The sequence below is a fragment of the Paralichthys olivaceus genome, chromosome 6 (assembly GCF_024713975.1).
Source record: "Paralichthys olivaceus isolate ysfri-2021 chromosome 6, ASM2471397v2, whole genome shotgun sequence".
Lineage (NCBI taxonomy): Eukaryota > Metazoa > Chordata > Actinopteri > Pleuronectiformes > Paralichthyidae > Paralichthys > Paralichthys olivaceus.
The window spans coordinates 18,352,929-18,376,284 of NC_091098.1; the positions used below are offsets into that span (position 1 = coordinate 18,352,929).

At 44.0% G+C, this 23,356-nt stretch overlaps 1 protein-coding gene across 1 annotated transcript in view; it reads right to left on the minus strand.

The window, feature by feature from the left end:
* The window catches only part of opn7b (opsin 7, group member b), a 362,302-nt gene that overhangs the window by 301,620 nt on the left and 37,326 nt on the right, over positions 1-23,356 (minus strand). The gene's annotated exons all lie outside the window — the stretch shown is intronic.

Below are 23,356 nucleotides of genomic sequence, written 5' to 3' on the forward strand. Positions count from 1 at the left end.
GAAGGTCGTAGAAGCTCATGGATGGTCTCAATGGATCGGGCAGTGCCACATTAGTGGAGATGGAACCAACTTCCAAGACTCTATGACCTTCAGAAAAAAAGTTATTGAAGAATATCTTGAACTCCTATAGGTTTTCATCCCTAACCCTAACCCTAATCACAACCCAAAAATCAAACACAAATCACAACCCTAACCCTTCCCCTTCCAAAGGTCGTAAAAGCTTGGGGGTGGTACCAATGGATTGGGCATACCCACATTAGTGGAGATGGAACCAACTTCCAAGTCTCTATGACCTACAGAAAAAAAGTTATTGAAGAATATCCTGATCTCCAATGGGTATTCATTCCTAACCCTAACCCTAAGCACAGCCCTAACCCTAACCCTAATCACAACCCTAACCCTAACCCTAATTGCAACCCTAACCCATATTCACCATAGGGTGAATAACTCCGCGCTGCTTGCTCGAAACGTGCTGAAATTTGGTGTGGTCACGTGGCAGGCTACCCTTTATGAATCATGAAAGGCCCAAGTCTCTAGGACTTTCGGAACAAAGGTTATTCAAAAATATCTTGTACGTTTTTGGGGAGATTTGGTGGTTTCACCATTTCCGAAGGTCGTAGAAGCTCGGGGATGGTCTCAATGGATCGGGCAGTGCCACATTAGTGCAGATGGAACCAACTTCCAAGACTCTATGACCTACAGAAAAAAAGTTATTGAAGAATATCTTGAACTCCTATAGGTTTTCATCCCTAACCCTAACCCTAATCACAACCCAAAAATCAAACACAAATCACAACCCTAACCCTTCCCCTTCCAAAGGTCGTAGAAGCTCGGGGGTGGTACCAATGGATCGGGCATACCCACATTAGTGGAGATGGAACCAACTTCCAAGTCTCTATGACCTACAGAAAAAAAGTTATTGGAGAATATCCTGATCTCCAATGGGTATTCATTCCTAACCCTAACCCTAAGCACAGCCCTAACCCTAACCCTAATCACAACCCTAACCCTAACCCTAATCACAACCCTAACCCTAACCCTAATCACAACCCTAACCCTAACCCTAATTGCAACCCTAACCCATATTCACCATAGGGTGAATAACTCCGCGCTGCTTGCTCGAAACATGCTGAAATATGGTGTGGTCACGTGGCAGGCTACCCTTTATGAATCATGAAAGGCCCAAGTCTCTAGGACTTTCGGAACAAAGGTTATTCAAAAATATCTTGTACGTTTTTGGGGAGATTTGGTGGTTTCACCATTTCCGAAGGTCGTAGAAGCTCATGGATGGTCTCAATGGATCGGGCAGTGCCACATTAGTGGAGATGGAACCAACTTCCAAGACTCTATGACCTTCAGAAAAAAAGTTATTGAAGAATATCTTGAACTCCTATAGGTTTTCATCCCTAACCCTAACCCTAATCACAACCCAAAAATCAAACACAAATCACAACCCTAACCCTTCCCCTTCCAAAGGTCGTAGAAGCTTGGGGGTGGTACCAATGGATTGGGCATACCCACATTAGTGGAGATGGAACCAACTTCCAAGTCTCTATGACCTACAGAAAAAAAGTTATTGAAGAATATCCTGATCTCCAATGGGTATTCATTCCTAACCCTAACCCTAAGCACAGCCCTAACCCTAACCCTAATCACAACCCTAACCCTAACCCTAATCACAACCCTAACCCTAACCCTAATTGCAACCCTAACCCATATTCACCATAGGGTGAATAACTCCGCGCTGCTTGCTCGAAACGTGCTGAAATTCGGTGTGGTCACGTGGCAGGCTACCCTTTATGAATCATGAAAGGCCCAAGTCTCTAGGACTTTCGGAACAAAGGTTATTCAAAAATATCTAGTACGTTTTTGGGGAGATTTGGTGGTTTCACCATTTCCGAAGGTCGTAGAAGCTCGTGGATGGTCTCAATGGATCGGGCAGTGCCACATTAGTGGAGATGGAACCAACTTCCAAGACTCTATGACCTTCAGAAAAAAAGTTATTGAAGAATATCTTGAACTCCTATAGGTTTTCATTCCTAACCCTAACCCTAATCACAACCCAAAAATCAAACACAAATCACAACCCTAACCCTTCCCCTTCCAAAGGTCGTAGAAGCTTGGGGGTGGTACCAATGGATTGGGCATACCCACATTAGTGGAGATGGAACCAACTTCCAAGTCTCTATGACCTACAGAAAAAAAGTTATTGAAGAATATCCTGATCTCCAATGGGTATTCATTCCTAACCCTAACCCTAAGCACAGCCCTAACCCTAACCCTAATCACAACCCTAACCCTAACCCTAATCACAACCCTAACCCTAACCCTAATCACAACCCTAACCCTAACCCTAATTGCAACCCTAACCCATATTCACCATAGGGTGAATAACTCCGCGCTGCTTGCTCGAAACATGCTGAAATATGGTGTGGTCACGTGGCAGGCTACCCTTTATGAATCATGAAAGGCCCAAGTCTCTAGGACTTTCGGAACAAAGGTTATTCAAAAATATCTTGTACGTTTTTGGGGAGATTTGGTGGTTTCACCATTTCCGAAGGTCGTAGAAGCTCATGGATGGTCTCAATGGATCGGGCAGTGCCACATTAGTGGAGATGGAACCAACTTCCAAGACTCTATGACCTTCAGAAAAAAAGTTATTGAAGAATATCTTGAACTCCTATAGGTTTTCATCCCTAACCCTAACCCTAATCACAACCCAAAAATCAAACACAAATCACAACCCTAACCCTTCCCCTTCCAAAGGTCGTAGAAGCTTGGGGGTGGTACCAATGGATTGGGCATACCCACATTAGTGGAGATGGAACCAACTTCCAAGTCTCTATGACCTACAGAAAAAAAGTTATTGAAGAATATCCTGATCTCCAATGGGTATTCATTCCTAACCCTAACCCTAAGCACAGCCCTAACCCTAACCCTAATCACAACCCTAACCCTAACCCTAATCACAACCCTAACCCTAACCCTAATTGCAACCCTAACCCATATTCACCATAGGGTGAATAACTCCGCGCTGCTTGCTCGAAACGTGCTGAAATTCGGTGTGGTCACGTGGCAGGCTACCCTTTATGAATCATGAAAGGCCCAAGTCTCTAGGACTTTCGGAACAAAGGTTATTCAAAAATATCTTGTACGTTTTTGGGGAGATTTGGTGGTTTCACCATTTCCGAAGGTCGTAGAAGCTCGTGGATGGTCTCAATGGATCGGGCAGTGCCACATTAGTGGAGATGGAACCAACTTCCAAGACTCTATGACCTTCAGAAAAAAAGTTATTGAAGAATATCTTGAACTCCTATAGGTTTTCATTCCTAACCCTAACCCTAATCACAACCCAAAAATCAAACACAAATCACAACCCTAACCCTTCCCCTTCCAAAGGTCGTAGAAGCTCGGGGGTGGTACCAATGGATCGGGCATACCCACATTAGTGGAGATGGAACCAACTTCCAAGTCTCTATGACCTACAGAAAAAAAGTTATTGGAGAATATCCTGATCTCCAATGGGTATTCATTCCTAACCCTAACCCTAAGCACAGCCCTAACCCTAACCCTAATCACAACCCTAACCCTAACCCTAATCACAACCCTAACCCTAACCCTAATCACAACCCTAACCCTAACCCTAATTGCAACCCTAACCCATATTCACCATAGGGTGAATAACTCCGCGCTGCTTGCTCGAAACATGCTGAAATATGGTGTGGTCACGTGGCAGGCTACCCTTTATGAATCATGAAAGGCCCAAGTCTCTAGGACTTTCGGAACAAAGGTTATTCAAAAATATCTAGTACGTTTTTGGGGAGATTTGGTGGTTTCACCATTTCCGAAGGTCGTAGAAGCTCGTGGATGGTCTCAATGGATCGGGCAGTGCCACATTAGTGGAGATGGAACCAACTTCCAAGACTCTATGACCTTCAGAAAAAAAGTTATTGAAGAATATCTTGAACTCCTATAGGTTTTCATTCCTAACCCTAACCCTAATCACAACCCAAAAATCAAACACAAATCACAACCCTAACCCTTCCCCTTCCAAAGGTCGTAGAAGCTTGGGGGTGGTACCAATGGATTGGGCATACCCACATTAGTGGAGATGGAACCAACTTCCAAGTCTCTATGACCTACAGAAAAAAAGTTATTGAAGAATATCCTGATCTCCAATGGGTATTCATTCCTAACCCTAACCCTAAGCACAGCCCTAACCCTAACCCTAATCACAACCCTAACCCTAACCCTAATCACAACCCTAACCCTAACCCTAATTGCAACCCTAACCCATATTCACCATAGGGTGAATAACTCCGCGCTGCTTGCTCGAAACGTGCTGAAATTCGGTGTGGTCACGTGGCAGGCTACCCTTTATGAATCATGAAAGGCCCAAGTCTCTAGGACTTTCGGAACAAAGGTTATTCAAAAATATCTAGTACGTTTTTGGGGAGATTTGGTGGTTTCACCATTTCCGAAGGTCGTAGAAGCTCGTGGATGGTCTCAATGGATCGGGCAGTGCCACATTAGTGGAGATGGAACCAACTTCCAAGACTCTATGACCTTCAGAAAAAAAGTTATTGAAGAATATCTTGAACTCCTATAGGTTTTCATTCCTAACCCTAACCCTAATCACAACCCAAAAATCAAACACAAATCACAACCCTAACCCTTCCCCTTCCAAAGGTCGTAGAAGCTCGGGGGTGGTACCAATGGATCGGGCATACCCACATTAAGGGAGATGGAACCAACTTCCAAGTCTCTATGACCTACAGAAAAAAAGTTATTGAAGAATATCCTGATCTCCAATGGGTATTCATTCCTAACCCTAACCCTAAGCACAGCCCTAACCCTAACCCTAATCACAACCCTAACCCTAACCCTAATCACAACCCTAACCCTAACCCTAATTGCAACCCTAACCCATATTCACCATAGGGTGAATAACTCCGCGCTGCTTGCTCGAAACGTGCTGAAATTTGGTGTGGTCACGTGGCAGGCTACCCTTTATGAATCATGAAAGGCCCAAGTCTCTAGGACTTTCGGAACAAAGGTTATTCAAAAATATCTTGTACGTTTTTGGGGAGATTTGGTGGTTTCACCATTTCCGAAGGTCGTAGAAGCTCATGGATGGTCTCAATGGATCGGGCAGTGCCACATTAGTGGAGATGGAACCAACTTCCAAGACTCTATGACCTTCAGAAAAAAAGTTATTGAAGAATATCTTGAACTCCTATAGGTTTTCATCCCTAACCCTAACCCTAATCACAACCCAAAAATCAAACACAAATCACAACCCTAACCCTTCCCCTTCCAAAGGTCGTAGAAGCTCGGGGGTGGTACCAATGGATCGGGCATACCCACATTAGTGGAGATGGAACCAACTTCCAAGTCTCTATGACCTACAGAAAAAAAGTTATTGGAGAATATCCTGATCTCCAATGGGTATTCATTCCTAACCCTAACCCTAAGCACAGCCCTAACCCTAACCCTAATCACAACCCTAACCCTAACCCTAATCACAACCCTAACCCTAACCCTAATCACAACCCTAACCCTAACCCTAATTGCAACCCTAACCCATATTCACCATAGGGTGAATAACTCCGCGCTGCTTGCTCGAAACATGCTGAAATTCGGTGTGGTCACGTGGCAGGCTACCCTTTATGAATCATGAAAGGCCCAAGTCTCTAGGACTTTCGGAACAAAGGTTATTCAAAAATATCTAGTACGTTTTTGGGGAGATTTGGTGGTTTCACCATTTCCGAAGGTCGTAGAAGCTCGTGGATGGTCTCAATGGATCGGGCAGTGCCACATTAGTGGAGATGGAACCAACTTCCAAGACTCTATGACCTTCAGAAAAAAAGTTATTGAAGAATATCTTGAACTCCTATAGGTTTTCATTCCTAACCCTAACCCTAATCACAACCCAAAAATCAAACACAAATCACAACCCTAACCCTTCCCCTTCCAAAGGTCGTAGAAGCTCGGGGGTGGTACCAATGGATCGGGCATACCCACATTAGTGGAGATGGAACCAACTTCCAAGTCTCTATGACCTACAGAAAAAAAGTTATTGAAGAATATCCTGATCTCCAATGGGTATTCATTCCTAACCCTAACCCTAAGCACAGCCCTAACCCTAACCCTAATCACAACCCTAACCCTAACCCTAATCACAACCCTAACCCTAACCCTAATTGCAACCCTAACCCATATTCACCATAGGGTGAATAACTCCGCGCTGCTTGCTCGAAACGTGCTGAAATTTGGTGTGGTCACGTGGCAGGCTACCCTTTATGAATCATGAAAGGCCCAAGTCTCTAGGACTTTCGGAACAAAGGTTATTCAAAAATATCTTGTACGTTTTTGGGGAGATTTGGTGGTTTCACCATTTCCGAAGGTCGTAGAAGCTCATGGATGGTCTCAATGGATCGGGCAGTGCCACATTAGTGGAGATGGAACCAACTTCCAAGACTCTATGACCTTCAGAAAAAAAGTTATTGAAGAATATCTTGAACTCCTATAGGTTTTCATCCCTAACCCTAACCCTAATCACAACCCAAAAATCAAACACAAATCACAACCCTAACCCTTCCCCTTCCAAAGGTCGTAGAAGCTCGGGGGTGGTACCAATGGATCGGGCATACCCACATTAGTGGAGATGGAACCAACTTCCAAGTCTCTATGACCTACAGAAAAAAAGTTATTGGAGAATATCCTGATCTCCAATGGGTATTCATTCCTAACCCTAACCCTAAGCACAGCCCTAACCCTAACCCTAATCACAACCCTAACCCTAACCCTAATCACAACCCTAACCCTAACCCTAATCACAACCCTAACCCTAACCCTAATTGCAACCCTAACCCATATTCACCATAGGGTGAATAACTCCGCGCTGCTTGCTCGAAACATGCTGAAATATGGTGTGGTCACGTGGCAGGCTACCCTTTATGAATCATGAAAGGCCCAAGTCTCTAGGACTTTCGGAACAAAGGTTATTCAAAAATATCTAGTACGTTTTTGGGGAGATTTGGTGGTTTCACCATTTCCGAAGGTCGTAGAAGCTCGTGGATGGTCTCAATGGATCGGGCAGTGCCACATTAGTGGAGATGGAACCAACTTCCAAGACTCTATGACCTTCAGAAAAAAAGTTATTGAAGAATATCTTGAACTCCTATAGGTTTTCATTCCTAACCCTAACCCTAATCACAACCCAAAAATCAAACACAAATCACAACCCTAACCCTTCCCCTTCCAAAGGTCGTAGAAGCTCGGGGGTGGTACCAATGGATCGGGCATACCCACATTAGTGGAGATGGAACCAACTTCCAAGTCTCTATGACCTACAGAAAAAAAGTTATTGAAGAATATCCTGATCTCCAATGGGTATTCATTCCTAACCCTAACCCTAAGCACAGCCCTAACCCTAACCCTAATCACAACCCTAACCCTAACCCTAATCACAACCCTAACCCTAACCCTAATTGCAACCCTAACCCATATTCACCATAGGGTGAATAACTCCGCGCTGCTTGCTCGAAACGTGCTGAAATTTGGTGTGGTCACGTGGCAGGCTACCCTTTATGAATCATGAAAGGCCCAAGTCTCTAGGACTTTCGGAACAAAGGTTATTCAAAAATATCTTGTACGTTTTTGGGGAGATTTGGTGGTTTCACCATTTCCGAAGGTCGTAGAAGCTCATGGATGGTCTCAATGGATCGGGCAGTGCCACATTAGTGGAGATGGAACCAACTTCCAAGACTCTATGACCTTCAGAAAAAAAGTTATTGAAGAATATCTTGAACTCCTATAGGTTTTCATCCCTAACCCTAACCCTAATCACAACCCAAAAATCAAACACAAATCACAACCCTAACCCTTCCCCTTCCAAAGGTCGTAGAAGCTCGGGGGTGGTACCAATGGATCGGGCATACCCACATTAGTGGAGATGGAACCAACTTCCAAGTCTCTATGACCTACAGAAAAAAAGTTATTGGAGAATATCCTGATCTCCAATGGGTATTCATTCCTAACCCTAACCCTAAGCACAGCCCTAACCCTAACCCTAATCACAACCCTAACCCTAACCCTAATCACAACCCTAACCCTAACCCTAATCACAACCCTAACCCTAACCCTAATTGCAACCCTAACCCATATTCACCATAGGGTGAATAACTCCGCGCTGCTTGCTCGAAACATGCTGAAATATGGTGTGGTCACGTGGCAGGCTACCCTTTATGAATCATGAAAGGCCCAAGTCTCTAGGACTTTCGGAACAAAGGTTATTCAAAAATATCTTGTACGTTTTTGGGGAGATTTGGTGGTTTCACCATTTCCGAAGGTCGTAGAAGCTCATGGATGGTCTCAATGGATCGGGCAGTGCCACATTAGTGGAGATGGAACCAACTTCCAAGACTCTATGACCTTCAGAAAAAAAGTTATTGAAGAATATCTTGAACTCCTATAGGTTTTCATCCCTAACCCTAACCCTAATCACAACCCAAAAATCAATCACAAATCACAACCCTAACCCTTCCCCTTCCAAAGGTCGTAGAAGCTTGGGGGTGGTACCAATGGATTGGGCATACCCACATTAGTGGAGATGGAACCAACTTCCAAGTCTCTATGACCTACAGAAAAAAAGTTATTGAAGAATATCCTGATCTCCAATGGGTATTCATTCCTAACCCTAACCCTAAGCACAGCCCTAACCCTAACCCTAATCACAACCCTAACCCTAACCCTAATCACAACCCTAACCCTAACCCTAATCACAACCCTAACCCTAACCCTAATTGCAACCCTAACCCATATTCACCATAGGGTGAATAACTCCGCGCTGCTTGCTCGAAACATGCTGAAATATGGTGTGGTCACGTGGCAGGCTACCCTTTATGAATCATGAAAGGCCCAAGTCTCTAGGACTTTCGGAACAAAGGTTATTCAAAAATATCTTGTACGTTTTTGGGGAGATTTGGTGGTTTCACCATTTCCGAAGGTCGTAGAAGCTCATGGATGGTCTCAATGGATCGGGCAGTGCCACATTAGTGGAGATGGAACCAACTTCCAAGACTCTATGACCTTCAGAAAAAAAGTTATTGAAGAATATCTTGAACTCCTATAGGTTTTCATCCCTAACCCTAACCCTAATCACAACCCAAAAATCAAACACAAATCACAACCCTAACCCTTCCCCTTCCAAAGGTCGTAGAAGCTCGGGGGTGGTACCAATGGATCGGGCATACCCACATTAGTGGAGATGGAACCAACTTCCAAGTCTCTATGACCTACAGAAAAAAAGTTATTGGAGAATATCCTGATCTCCAATGGGTATTCATTCCTAACCCTAACCCTAAGCACAGCCCTAACCCTAACCCTAATCACAACCCTAACCCTAACCCTAATCACAACCCTAACCCTAACCCTAATTGCAACCCTAACCCATATTCACCATAGGGTGAATAACTCCGCGCTGCTTGCTCGAAACGTGCTGAAATTCGGTGTGGTCACGTGGCAGGCTACCCTTTATGAATCATGAAAGGCCCAAGTCTCTAGGACTTTCGGAACAAAGGTTATTCAAAAATATCTAGTACGTTTTTGGGGAGATTTGGTGGTTTCACCATTTCCGAAGGTCGTAGAAGCTCGTGGATGGTCTCAATGGATCGGGCAGTGCCACATTAGTGGAGATGGAACCAACTTCCAAGACTCTATGACCTTCAGAAAAAAAGTTATTGAAGAATATCTTGAACTCCTATAGGTTTTCATCCCTAACCCTAACCCTAATCACAACCCAAAAATCAAACACAAATCACAACCCTAACCCTTCCCCTTCCAAAGGTCGTAGAAGCTTGGGGGTGGTACCAATGGATTGGGCATACCCACATTAGTGGAGATGGAACCAACTTCCAAGTCTCTATGACCTACAGAAAAAAAGTTATTGAAGAATATCCTGATCTCCAATGGGTATTCATTCCTAACCCTAACCCTAAGCACAGCCCTAACCCTAACCCTAATCACAACCCTAACCCTAACCCTAATCACAACCCTAACCCTAACCCTAATTGCAACCCTAACCCATATTCACCATAGGGTGAATAACTCCGCGCTGCTTGCTCGAAACGTGCTGAAATTCGGTGTGGTCACGTGGCAGGCTACCCTTTATGAATCATGAAAGGCCCAAGTCTCTAGGACTTTCGGAACAAAGGTTATTCAAAAATAACTAGTACGTTTTTGGGGAGATTTGGTGGTTTCACCATTTCCGAAGGTCGTAGAAGCTCGTGGATGGTCTCAATGGATCGGGCAGTGCCACATTAGTGGAGATGGAACCAACTTCCAAGACTCTATGACCTTCAGAAAAAAAGTTATTGAAGAATATCTTGAACTCCTATAGGTTTTCATTCCTAACCCTAACCCTAATCACAACCCAAAAATCAAACACAAATCACAACCCTAACCCTTCCCCTTCCAAAGGTCGTAGAAGCTCGGGGGTGGTACCAATGGATCGGGCATACCCACATTAAGGGAGATGGAACCAACTTCCAAGTCTCTATGACCTACAGAAAAAAAGTTATTGAAGAATATCCTGATCTCCAATGGGTATTCATTCCTAACCCTAACCCTAACCCTAATCACAACCCTAACCCTAACCCTAATCACAACCCTAACCCTAACCCTAATTGCAACCCTAACCCATATTCACCATAGGGTGAATAACTCCGCGCTGCTTGCTAGAAACGTGCTGAAATTTGGTGTGGTCACGTGGCAGGCTACCCTTTATGAATCATGAAAGGCCCAAGTCTCTAGGACTTTCGGAACAAAGGTTATTCAAAAATATCTTGTACGTTTTTGGGGAGATTTGGTGGTTTCACCATTTCCGAAGGTCGTAGAAGCTCGGGGATGGTCTCAATGGATCGGGCAGTGCCACATTAGTGCAGATGGAACCAACTTCCAAGACTCTATGACCTTCAGAAAAAAAGTTATTGAAGAATATCTTGAACTCCTATAGGTTTTCATCCCTAACCCTAACCCTAATCACAACCCAAAAATCAAACACAAATCACAACCCTAACCCTTCCCCTTCCAAAGGTCGTAGAAGCTCGGGGGTGGTACCAATGGATCGGGCATACCCACATTAGTGGAGATGGAACCAACTTCCAAGTCTCTATGACCTACAGAAAAAAAGTTATTGAAGAATATCCTGATCTCCAATGGGTATTCATTCCTAACCCTAACCCTAAGCACACCCCTAACCCTAACCCTAATCACAACCCTAACCCTAACCCTAATCACAACCCTAACCCTAACCCTAATTGCAACCCTAACCCATATTCACCATAGGGTGAATAACTCCGCACTGCTTGCTCGAAACGTGCTGAAATTTGGTGTGGTCACGTGGCAGGCTACCCTTTATGAATCATGAAAGGCCCAAGTCTCTAGGACTTTCGGAACAAAGGTTATTCAAAAATATCTTGTACGTTTTTGGGGAGATTTGGTGGTTTCACCATTTCCGAAGGTCGTAGAAGCTCGGGGATGGTCTCAATGGATCGGGCAGTGCCACATTAGTGGAGATGGAACCAACTTCCAAGACTCTATGACCTTCAGAAAAAAAGTTATTGAAGAATATCTTGAACTCCTATAGGTTTTCATCCCTAACCCTAACCCTAATCACAACCCAAAAATCAAACACAAATCACAACCCTAACCCTTCCCCTTCCAAAGGTCGTAGAAGCTCGGGGGTGGTACCAATGGATCGGGCATACCCACATTAGTGGAGATGGAACCAACTTCCAAGTCTCTATGACCTACAGAAAAAAAGTTATTGAAGAATATCCTGATCTCCAATGGGTATTCATTCCTAACCCTAACCCTAAGCACAGCCCTAACCCTAACCCTAATCACAACCCTAACCCTAACCCTAATCACAACCCTAACCCTAACCCTAATTGCAACCCTAACCCATATTCACCATAGGGTGAATAACTCCGTGCTGCTTGCTCGAAACGTGCTGAAATTTGGTGTGGTCACGTGGCAGGCTACCCTTTATGAATCCTGAAAGGCCCAAGTCTCTAGGACTTTCGGAACAAAGGTTATTCAAAAATAACTTGTACGTTTTTGGGGAGATTTGGTGGTTTCACCATTTCCGAAGGTCGTAGAAGCTCGTGGATGGTCTCAATGGATCGGGCAGTGCCACATTAGTGCAGATGGAACCAACTTCCAAGACTCTATGACCTACAGAAAAAAAGTTATTGAAGAATATCTTGAACTCCTATAGGTTTTCATCCCTAACCCTAACCCTAATCACAACCCAAAAATCAAACACAAATCACAACCCTAACCCTTCCCCTTCCAAAGGTCGTAGAAGCTCGGGGTGGTACCAATGGATCGGGCATACCCACATTAGTGGAGATGGAACCAACTTCCAAGTCTCTATGACCTACAGAAAAAAAGTTATGAAGAATATCCTGATCTCCAGTGGGTATTCATTCCTAACCCTAACCCTAAGCACAGCCCTAACCCTAACCCTAAACACAACCCTAACCCTAACCCTAATCACAACCCTAACCCTAACACTAATTGCAACCCTAACCCATATTCACCATAGGGTGAATAACTCTGCGCTGCTTGCTCGAAACGTGCTGAAATTTGGTGTGGTCACGTAGCATGCTACCCTTTATGAATCATGAAAGGCCCAAGTCTCTAGGACTTTCGGAACAAAGGTTATTCAAAAATATCTTGTACGTTTTTGGGGAGATTTGGTGGTTTCACCATTTCCGAAGGTCGTAGAAGCTCGGGGATGGTCTCAATGGATCGGGCAGTGCCACATTAGTGGAGATGGAACCAACTTCCAAGACTCTATGACCTTCAGAAAAAAAGTTATTGAAGAATATCTTGAACTCCTATAGGTTTTCATCCCTAACCCTAATCACAACCCAAAAATCAAACACAAATCACAGCCCTAACACTTCCCCTTCCAAAGGTCGTAGAAGCTCGGGGATGGTACCAATGGATCGGGCATACCCACATTAGTGTAGATGGAACCAACTTCCAAGACTCTATGACCTTCAGAAAAAAAGTTATTGAAGAATATCTTGAACTCCTATAGGTTTTCATCCCTAACCCTAACCCTAATCACAACCCAAAAATCAAACACAAATCACAACCCTAACCCTTCCCCTTCCAAAGGTCGTAGAAGCTCGGGGGTGGTACCAATGGATCGGGCATACCCACATTAGTGGAGATGGAACCAACTTCCAAGTCTCTATGACCTACAGAAAAAAAGTTATTGAAGAATATCCTGATCTCCAATGGGTATTCATTCCTAACCCTAACCCTAAGCACAGCCCTAACCCTAACCCTAATCACAACCCTAACCCTAACCCTAATCACAACCCTAACCCTAACCCTAATTGAAACCCTAACCCATATTCACCATAGGGTGAATAACTCCGCGCTGCTTGCTCGAAACGTGCTGAAATTTGGTGTGGTCACGTGGCAGGCTACCCTTTATGAATCATGAAAGGCCCAAGTCTCTAGGACTTTCGGAACAAAGGTTATTCAAAAATAACTTGTACGTTTTTGGGGAGATTTGGTGGTTTCACCATTTCCGAAGGTCGTAGAAGCTCATGGATGGTCTCAATGGATCGGGCAGTGCCACATTAGTGCAGATGGAACCAACTTCCAAGACTCTATGACCTTCAGAAAAAAAGTTATTGAAGAATATCTTGAACTCCTATAGGTTTTCATCCCTAACCCTAACCCTAATCACAACCCAAAAATCAAACACAAATCACAACCCTAACCCTTCCCCTTCCAAAGGTCGTAGAAGCTCGGGGGTGGTACCAATGGATCGGGCATACCCACATTAGTGGAGATGGAACCAACTTCCAAGTCTCTATGACCTACAGAAAAAAAGTTATTGAAGAATATCCTGATCTCCAATGGGTATTCATTCCTAACCCTAACCCTAAGCACAGCCCTAACCCTAACCCTAATCACAACCCTAACCCTAACCCTAATCACAACCCTAACCCTAACCCTAATTGCAACCCTAACCCATATTCACCATAGGGTGAATAACTCCGCGCTGCTTGCTCGAAACGTGCTGAAATTTGGTGTGGTCACGTGGCAGGCTACCCTTTATGAATCCTGAAAGGCCCAAGTCTCTAGGACTTTCGGAACAAAGGTTATTCAAAAATAACTTGTACGTTTTTGGGGAGATTTGGTGGTTTCACCATTTCCGAAGGTCGTAGAAGCTCGTGGATGGTCTCAATGGATCGGGCAGTGCCACATTAGTGCAGATGGAACCAACTTCCAAGACTCTATGACCTTCAGAAAAAAAGTTATTGAAGAATATCTTGAACTCCTATAGGTTTTCATCCCTAACCCTAACCCTAATCACAACCCAAAAATCAAACACAAATCACAACCCTAACCCTTCCCCTTCCAAAGGTCGTAGAAGCTCGGGGGTGGTACCAATGGATCGGGCATACCCACATTAGTGGAGATGGAACCAACTTCCAAGTCTCTATGACCTACAGAAAAAAAGTTATTGAAGAATATCCTGATCTCCAATGGGTATTCATTCCTAACCCTAACCCTAAGCACAGCCCTAACCCTAACCCTAATCACAACCCTAACCCTAACCCTAATCACAACCCTAACCCTAACCCTAATTGCAACCCTAACCCATATTCACCATAGGGTGAATAACTCCGTGCTGCTTGCTCGAAACGTGCTGAAATTTGGTGTGGTCACGTGGCAGGCTACCCTTTATGAATCATGAAAGGCCCAAGTCTCTAGGACTTTCGGAACAAAGGTTATTCAAAAATAACTTGTACGTTTTTGGGGAGATTTGGTGGTTTCACCATTTCCGAAGGTTGTAGAAGCTCGTGGATGGTCTCAATGGATCGGGCAGTGCCACATTAGTGGAGATGGAACCAACTTCCAAGACTCTATGACCTTCAGAAAAAAAGTTATTGAAGAATATCTTGAACTCCTATAGGTTTTCATCCCTAACCCTAACCCTAATCACAACCCAAAAATCAAACACAAATCACAACCCTAACCCTTCCCCTTCCAAAGGTCGTAGAAGCTCGGGGTGGTACCAATGGATCGGGCATACCCACATTAGTGGAGATGGAACCAACTTCCAAGTCTCTATGACCTACAGAAAAAAAGTTATGAAGAATATCCTGATCTCCAGTGGGTATTCATTCCTAACCCTAACCCTAAGCACAGCCCTAACCCTAACCCTAAACACAACCCTAACCCTAACCCTAATCACAACCCTAACCCTAACACTAATTGCAACCCTAACCCATATTCACCATAGGGTGAATAACTCTGCGCTGCTTGCTCGAAACGTGCTGAAATTTGGTGTGGTCACGTAGCATGCTACCCTTTATGAATCATGAAAGGCCCAAGTCTCTAGGACTTTCGGAACAAAGGTTATTCAAAAATATCTTGTACGTTTTTGGGGAGATTTGGTGGTTTCACCATTTCCGAAGGTCGTAGAAGCTCGGGGATGGTCTCAATGGATCGGGCAGTGCCACATTAGTGGAGATGGAACCAACTTCCAAGACTCTATGACCTTCAGAAAAAAAGTTATTGAAGAATATCTTGAACTCCTATAGGTTTTCATCCCTAACCCTAATCACAACCCAAAAATCAAACACAAATCACAGCCCTAACACTTCCCCTTCCAAAGGTCGTAGAAGCTCGGGGATGGTACCAATGGATCGGGCATACCCACATTAGTGGAGATGGAACCAACTTCCAAGACTCTATGACCTTCAGAAAAAAAGTTATTGAAGAATATCTTGAACTCCTATAGGTTTTCATCCCTAACCCTAACCCTAATCACAACCCAAAAATCAAACACAAATCACAACCCTAACCCTTCCCCTTCCAAAGGTCGTAGAAGCTCGGGGGTGGTACCAATGGATCGGGCATACCCACATTAGTGGAGATGGAACCAACTTCCAAGTCTCTATGACCTACAGAAAAAAAGTTATTGAAGAATATCCTGATCTCCAATGGGTATTCATTCCTAACCCTAACCCTAAGCACAGCCCTAACCCTAACCCTAATCACAACCCTAACCCTAACCCTAATCACAACCCTAACCCTAACCCTAATTGAAACCCTAACCCATATTCACCATAGGGTGAATAACTCCGCGCTGCTTGCTCGAAACGTGCTGAAATTTGGTGTGGTCACGTGGCAGGCTACCCTTTATGAATCATGAAAGGCCCAAGTCTCTAGGACTTTCGGAACAAAGGTTATTCAAAAATAACTTGTACGTTTTTGGGGAGATTTGGTGGTTTCACCATTTCCGAAGGTCGTAGAAGCTCATGGATGGTCTCAATGGATCGGGCAGTGCCACATTAGTGCAGATGGAACCAACTTCCAAGACTCTATGACCTTCAGAAAAAAAGTTATTGAAGAATATCTTGAACTCCTATAGGTTTTCATCCCTAACCCTAACCCTAATCACAACCCAAAAATCAAACACAAATCACAACCCTAACCCTTCCCCTTCCAAAGGTCGTAGAAGCTCGGGGGTGGTACCAATGGATCGGGCATACCCACATTAGTGGAGATGGAACCAACTTCCAAGTCTCTATGACCTACAGAAAAAAAGTTATTGAAGAATATCCTGATCTCCAATGGGTATTCATTCCTAACCCTAACCCTAAGCACAGCCCTAACCCTAACCCTAATCACAACCCTAACCCTAACCCTAATCACAACCCTAACCCTAACCCTAATTGCAACCCTAACCCATATTCACCATAGGGTGAATAACTCCGCGCTGCTTGCTCGAAACGTGCTGAAATTTGGTGTGGTCACGTGGCAGGCTACCCTTTATGAATCCTGAAAGGCCCAAGTCTCTAGGACTTTCGGAACAAAGGTTATTCAAAAATAACTTGTACGTTTTTGGGGAGATTTGGTGGTTTCACCATTTCCGAAGGTCGTAGAAGCTCGTGGATGGTCTCAATGGATCGGGCAGTGCCACATTAGTGCAGATGGAACCAACTTCCAAGACTCTATGACCTTCAGAAAAAAAGTTATTGAAGAATATCTTGAACTCCTATAGGTTTTCATCCCTAACCCTAACCCTAATCACAACCCAAAAATCAAACACAAATCACAACCCTAACCCTTCCCCTTCCAAAGGTCGTAGAAGCTCGGGGGTGGTACCAATGGATCGGGCATACCCACATTAGTGGAGATGGAACCAACTTCCAAGTCTCTATGACCTACAGAAAAAAAGTTATTGAAGAATATCCTGATCTCCAATGGGTATTCATTCCTAACCCTAACCCTAAGCACAGCCCTAACCCTAACCCTAATCACAACCCTAACCCTAACCCTAATCACAACCCTAACCCTAACCCTAATTGCAACCCTAACCCATATTCACCATAGGGTGAATAACTCCGTGCTGCTTGCTCGAAACGTGCTGAAATTTGGTGTGGTCACGTGGCAGGCTACCCTTTATGAATCATGAAAGGCCCAAGTCTCTAGGACTTTCGGAACAAAGGTTATTCAAAAATAACTTGTACGTTTTTGGGGAGATTTGGTGGTTTCACCATTTCCGAAGGTTGTAGAAGCTCGTGGATGGTCTCAATGGATCGGGCAGTGCCACATTAGTGGAGATGGAACCAACTTCCAAGACTCTATGACCTTCAGAAAAAAAGTTATTGAAGAATATCTTGAACTCCTATAGGTTTTCATCCCTAACCCTAACCCTAATCACAACCCAAAAATCAAACACAAATCACAACCCTAACCCTTCCCCTTCCAAAGGTCGTAGAAGCTCGGGGTGGTACCAATGGATCGGGCATACCCACATTAGTGGAGATGGAACCAACTTCCAAGTCTCTATGACCTACAGAAAAAAAGTTATGAAGAATATCCTGATCTCCAGTGGGTATTCATTCCTAACCCTAACCCTAAGCACAGCCCTAACCCTAACCCTAAACACAACCCTAACCCTAACCCTAATCACAACCCTAACCCTAACACTAATTGCAACCCTAACCCATATTCACCATAGGGTGAATAACTCTGCGCTGCTTGCTCGAAACGTGCTGAAATTTGGTGTGGTCACGTAGCATGCTACCCTTTATGAATCATGAAAGGCCCAAGTCTCTAGGACTTTCGGAACAAAGGTTATTCAAAAATATCTTGTACGTTTTTGGGGAGATTTGGTGGTTTCACCATTTCCGAAGGTCGTAGAAGCTCGGGGATGGTCTCAATGGATCGGGCAGTGCCACATTAGTGGAGATGGAACCAACTTCCAAGACTCTATGACCTTCAGAAAAAAAGTTATTGAAGAATATCTTGAACTCCTATAGGTTTTCATCCCTAACCCTAATCACAACCCAAAAATCAAACACAAATCACAGCCCTGACACTTCACCTTCCAAAGGTCGTAGAAGCTCGGGGATGGTACCAATGGATCGGGCATACCCACATTAGTGGAGATGGAACCAACTTCCAAGACTCTATGACCTTCAGAAAAAAAGTTATTGAAGAATATCTTGAACTCCTATAGGTTTTCATCCCTAACCCTAACCCTAATCACAACCCAAAAATCAAACACAAATCACAACCCTAACCCTTCCCCTTCCAAAGGTCGTAGAAGCTCGGGGGTGGTACCAATGGATCGGGCATACCCACATTAGTGCAGATGGAACCAACTTCCAAGTCTCTATGACCTACAGAAAAAAAGTTATTGAAGAATATCCTGATCTCCAATGGGTATTCATTCCTAACCCTAACCCTAAGCACAGCCCTAACCCTAACCCTAATCACAACCCTAACCCTAACCCTAATTACAACCCTAACCCTAACCCTAATCACAACCCTAACCCTAACCCTAATTGCAACCCTAACCCATATTCACCATGGGGTGAATAACTCTGCGCTGCTTGCTCGAAACGTGCTGAAATTCGGTGTGGTCATGTGGCAGGCTACCCTTTATGAATCATGAAAGGCCCAAGTCTCTAGGACTTTCGGAACAAAGGTTATTCAAAAATATCTTGTACGTTTTTGGGGAGATTTGGTGGTTTCACCATTTCCGAAGGTCGTAGAAGCTCATTGATGGTCTCAATGGATCGGGCAGTGCCACATTAGTGGAGATGGAACCAACTTCCAAGACTCTATGACCTTCAGAAAAAAAGTTATTGAAGAATATCTTGAACTCCTATAGGTTTTCATCCCTAACCCTAACCCTAATCACAACCCAAAAATCAAACACAAATCACAACCCTAACCCTTCCCCTTCCAAAGGTCGTAGAAGCTCGGGGGTGGTACCAATGGATCGGGCATACCCACATTAGTGGAGATGGAACCAACTTCCAAGTCTCTATGACCTACAGAAAAAAAGTTATTGAAGAATATCCTGATCTCCAATGGGTATTCATTCCTAACCCTAACCCTAATCACAACCCTAACCCTAACCCTAATCACAACCCTAACCCTAACCCTAATTGAAACCCTAACCCATATTCACCATAGGGTGAATAACTCCGCGCTGCTTGCTCGAAACGTGCTGAAATTTGGTGTGGTCACGTGGCAGGCTACCCTTTATGAATCATGAAAGGCCCAAGTCTCTAGGACTTTCGGAACAAAGGTTATTCAAAAATAACTTCTACGTTTTTGGGGAGATTTGGTGGTTTCACCATTTCCGAAGGTCGTAGAAGCTCGTGGATGGTCTCAATGGATCGGGCAGTGCCACATTAGTGGAGATGGAACCAACTTCCAAGACTCTATGACCTTCAGAAAAAAAGTTATTGAAGAATATCTTGAACTCCTATAGGTTTTCATCCCTAACCCTAACCCTAATCACAACCCAAAAATCAAACACAAATCACAACCCTAACCCTTCCCCTTCCAAAGGTCGTAGAAGCTCGGGGTGGTACCAATGGATCGGGCATACCCACATTAGTGGAGATGGAACCAACTTCCAAGTCTCTATGACCTACAGAAAAAAAGTTATGAAGAATATCCTGATCTCCAGTGGGTATTCATTCCTAACCCTAACCCTAAGCACAGCCCTAACCCTAACCCTAATCACAACCCTAACCCTAACCCTAATCACAACCCTAACCCTAACCCTAATTGCAACCCTAACCCATATTCACCATGGGGTGAATAAGTCTGCGCTGCTTGCTAAAAACGTGCTGAAATTCGGTGTGGTCATGTGGCAGGCTACCCTTTATGAATCATGAAAGGCCCAAGTCTCTAGGACTTTCGGAACAAAGGTTATTCAAAAATATCTTGTACGTTTTTGGGGAGATTTGGTGGTTTCACCATTTCCGAAGGTCGTAGAAGCTCGGGGATGGTCTCAATGGATCGGGCAGTGCCACATTAGTGGAGATGGAACCAACTTCCAAGACTCTATGACCTTCAGAAAAAAAGTTATTGAAGAATATCTTGAACTCCTATAGGTTTTCATCCCTAACCTTGACCCTAATCACAACCCAAAAATCAAACACAAATCACAACCCTAACCCTACCCCTTCCAAAGGTCGTAGAAGCTAAGGGGTGGTACCAATGGATCGGGCATACCCACATTAGTGGAGATGGAACCAACTTCCAAGTCTCTATGACCTACAGAAAAAAAGTTATTGAAGAATATCCTGATCTCCAATGGGTATTCATTCCTAACCCTAACCCTAAGCACAGCCCTAACCCTAACCCTAAACACAACCCTAACCCTAACCCTAATCACAACCCTAACCCTAACACTAATTGCAACCCTAACCCATATTCACCATAGGGTGAATAACTCTGCGCTGCTTGCTCGAAACGTGCTGAAATTTGGTGTGGTCACGTAGCATGCTACCCTTTATGAATCATGAAAGGCCCAAGTCTCTAGGACTTTCGGAACAAAGGTTATTCAAAAATATCTTGTACGTTTTTGGGGAGATTTGGTGGTTTCACCATTTCCGAAGGTCGTAGAAGCTCGGGGATGGTCTCAATGGATCGGGCAGTGCCACATTAGTGGAGATGGAACCAACTTCCAAGACTCTATGACCTTCAGAAAAAAAGTTATTGAAGAATATCTTGAACTCCTATAGGTTTTCATCCCTAACCCTAACCCTAATCACAACCCAAAAATCAAACACAAATCACAACCCTAACCCTTCCCCTTCCAAAGGTCGTAGAAGCTCGGGGGTGGTACCAATGGATCGGGCATACCCACATTAGTGGAGATGGAACCAACTTCCAAGTCTCTATGACCTACAGAAAAAAAGTTATTGAAGAATATCCTGATCTCCAATGGGTATTCATTCCTAACCCTAACCCTAAGCACAGCCCTAACCCTAACCCTAAACACAACCCTAACCCTAACCCTAACCCTAATTGCAACCCTAACCCATATTCACCATAGGGTGAATAACTCCATGCTGCTTGCTAAAAACGTGCTGAAATTCGGTGTGGTCACGTGGCAGGCTACCCTTTATGAATCATGAAAGGCCAAAGTCTCGAGGACTTTCAGAACAAAAGTTATTCAAAAATATCTTGTACTTTTTTGGGGAGATTTGGTGGTTTCACCATTTCCGAAGGTCGTAGAAGCTCGGGGATGGTCTCAATGGATCGGGCAGTGCCACATTAGTTGAGTTAGAACCAACTTCCAAGACTCTATGACCTTCAGAAAAAAAGTTATTGAAGAATATCTTGAACTCCTATAGGTTTTCATCCCTAACCCTAACCCTAATCACAACCCAAAAATCAAACACAAATCACAACCCTAACCCTACCCCTTCCAAAGGTCATAGAAGCTCGGGGATGGTACCAATGGATCGGGCATACCCACATTAGTGGAGATGGAACCAACTTCCAAGTCTCTATGACCTACAGAAAAAAAGTTATTGAAGAATATCCTGATCTCCAATGGGTATTCATTCCTAACCCTAACCCTAAGCACAGCCCTAACCCTAACCCTAATCACAACCCTAACCCTAACCCTAATTGCAACCCTAACCCATATTCACCATGGGGTGAATAACTCCGCTCTGCTTGCTCGAAACGTGCTGAAATTCGGTGTGGTCACGTGGCAGGCTACCCTTTATGAATCATGAAAGGCCCAAGTCTCTAGGACTTTCGGAACAAAAGTTATTCAAAAATATCTTGTACTTTTTTGGGGAGATTTGGTGTTTTCACCATTTCTAAAGGTCGTAGAAGCTCGGGGATGGTCTCAATGGATCGGGCATACCCACATTAGTGGAGATGGAACCAACTTCCAAGACTCTATGACCTTCACAAAAAAAGTTATTGAAGAATATCTTGAACTCTAATGGGTATTCATTCCTAACCCTAACCCTAAGCACAGCCCTAACCCTAACCCTAACCCTAACCCTAAGCACAGCCCTAACCCTAACCCTAATCACAACCCTAACCCTAACACTAATTGCAACCCTAACCCATATTCACCATAGGGTGAATAGCTCTGCGCTGCTTGCTCGAAACGTGCTGAAATTTGGTGTGGTCACGTAGCATGCTACCCTTTATGAATCATGAAAGGCCCAAGTCTCTAGGACTTTCGGAACAAAGGTTATTCAAAAATATCTTGTACGTTTTTGGGGAGATTTGGTGGTTTCACCATTTCCGAAGGTCGTAGAAGCTCGTGGATGGTCTCAATGGATCGGGCAGTGCCACATTAGTGGAGATGGAACCAACTTCCAAGACTCTATGACCTTCAGAAAAAAAGTTATTGAAGAATATCTTGAACTCCTATAGGTTTTCATCCCTAACCCTAATCACAACCCAAAAATCAAACACAAATCACAGCCCTAACACTTCCCCTTCCAAAGGTCGTAGAAGCTCGGGGATGGTACCAATGGATCGGGCTACCCTTTATGAATCATGAAAGGCCCAAATCTCTAGAACTTTCGGAACAAAGGTTATTCAAAAATATCTTGTACTTTTTTGGGGAGATTTGGTGGTTTCACCATTTCTGAAGGTCATAGAAGCTCGGGGGTGGTACCAATGGATCGGGCATACCCACATTAGTGGAGATGGAACCATCTTCCAAGACTCTATGACCTACAGAAAAAAAGTAACTCAAGAATATCTTGATCTCCAATGGCTTCTCATCCCTAACCCTAACCCTAATCACAACCCTAACCCTAATTAAAACCCTAACCCTAATCACAACCCTAACCCTAACCCTGCTTGAGTACATAAGTCCTTCTTCTACTTCCTTGGCTGCCGTTTTTACAAATTGGAACATGTCCATTATTTTATTTGAAACTTTTTGACCGTTTGAGTACATCATCCAGGGACTTATATTTCATTACATGTTGTCATACTCGTCAGTGAGAATGCA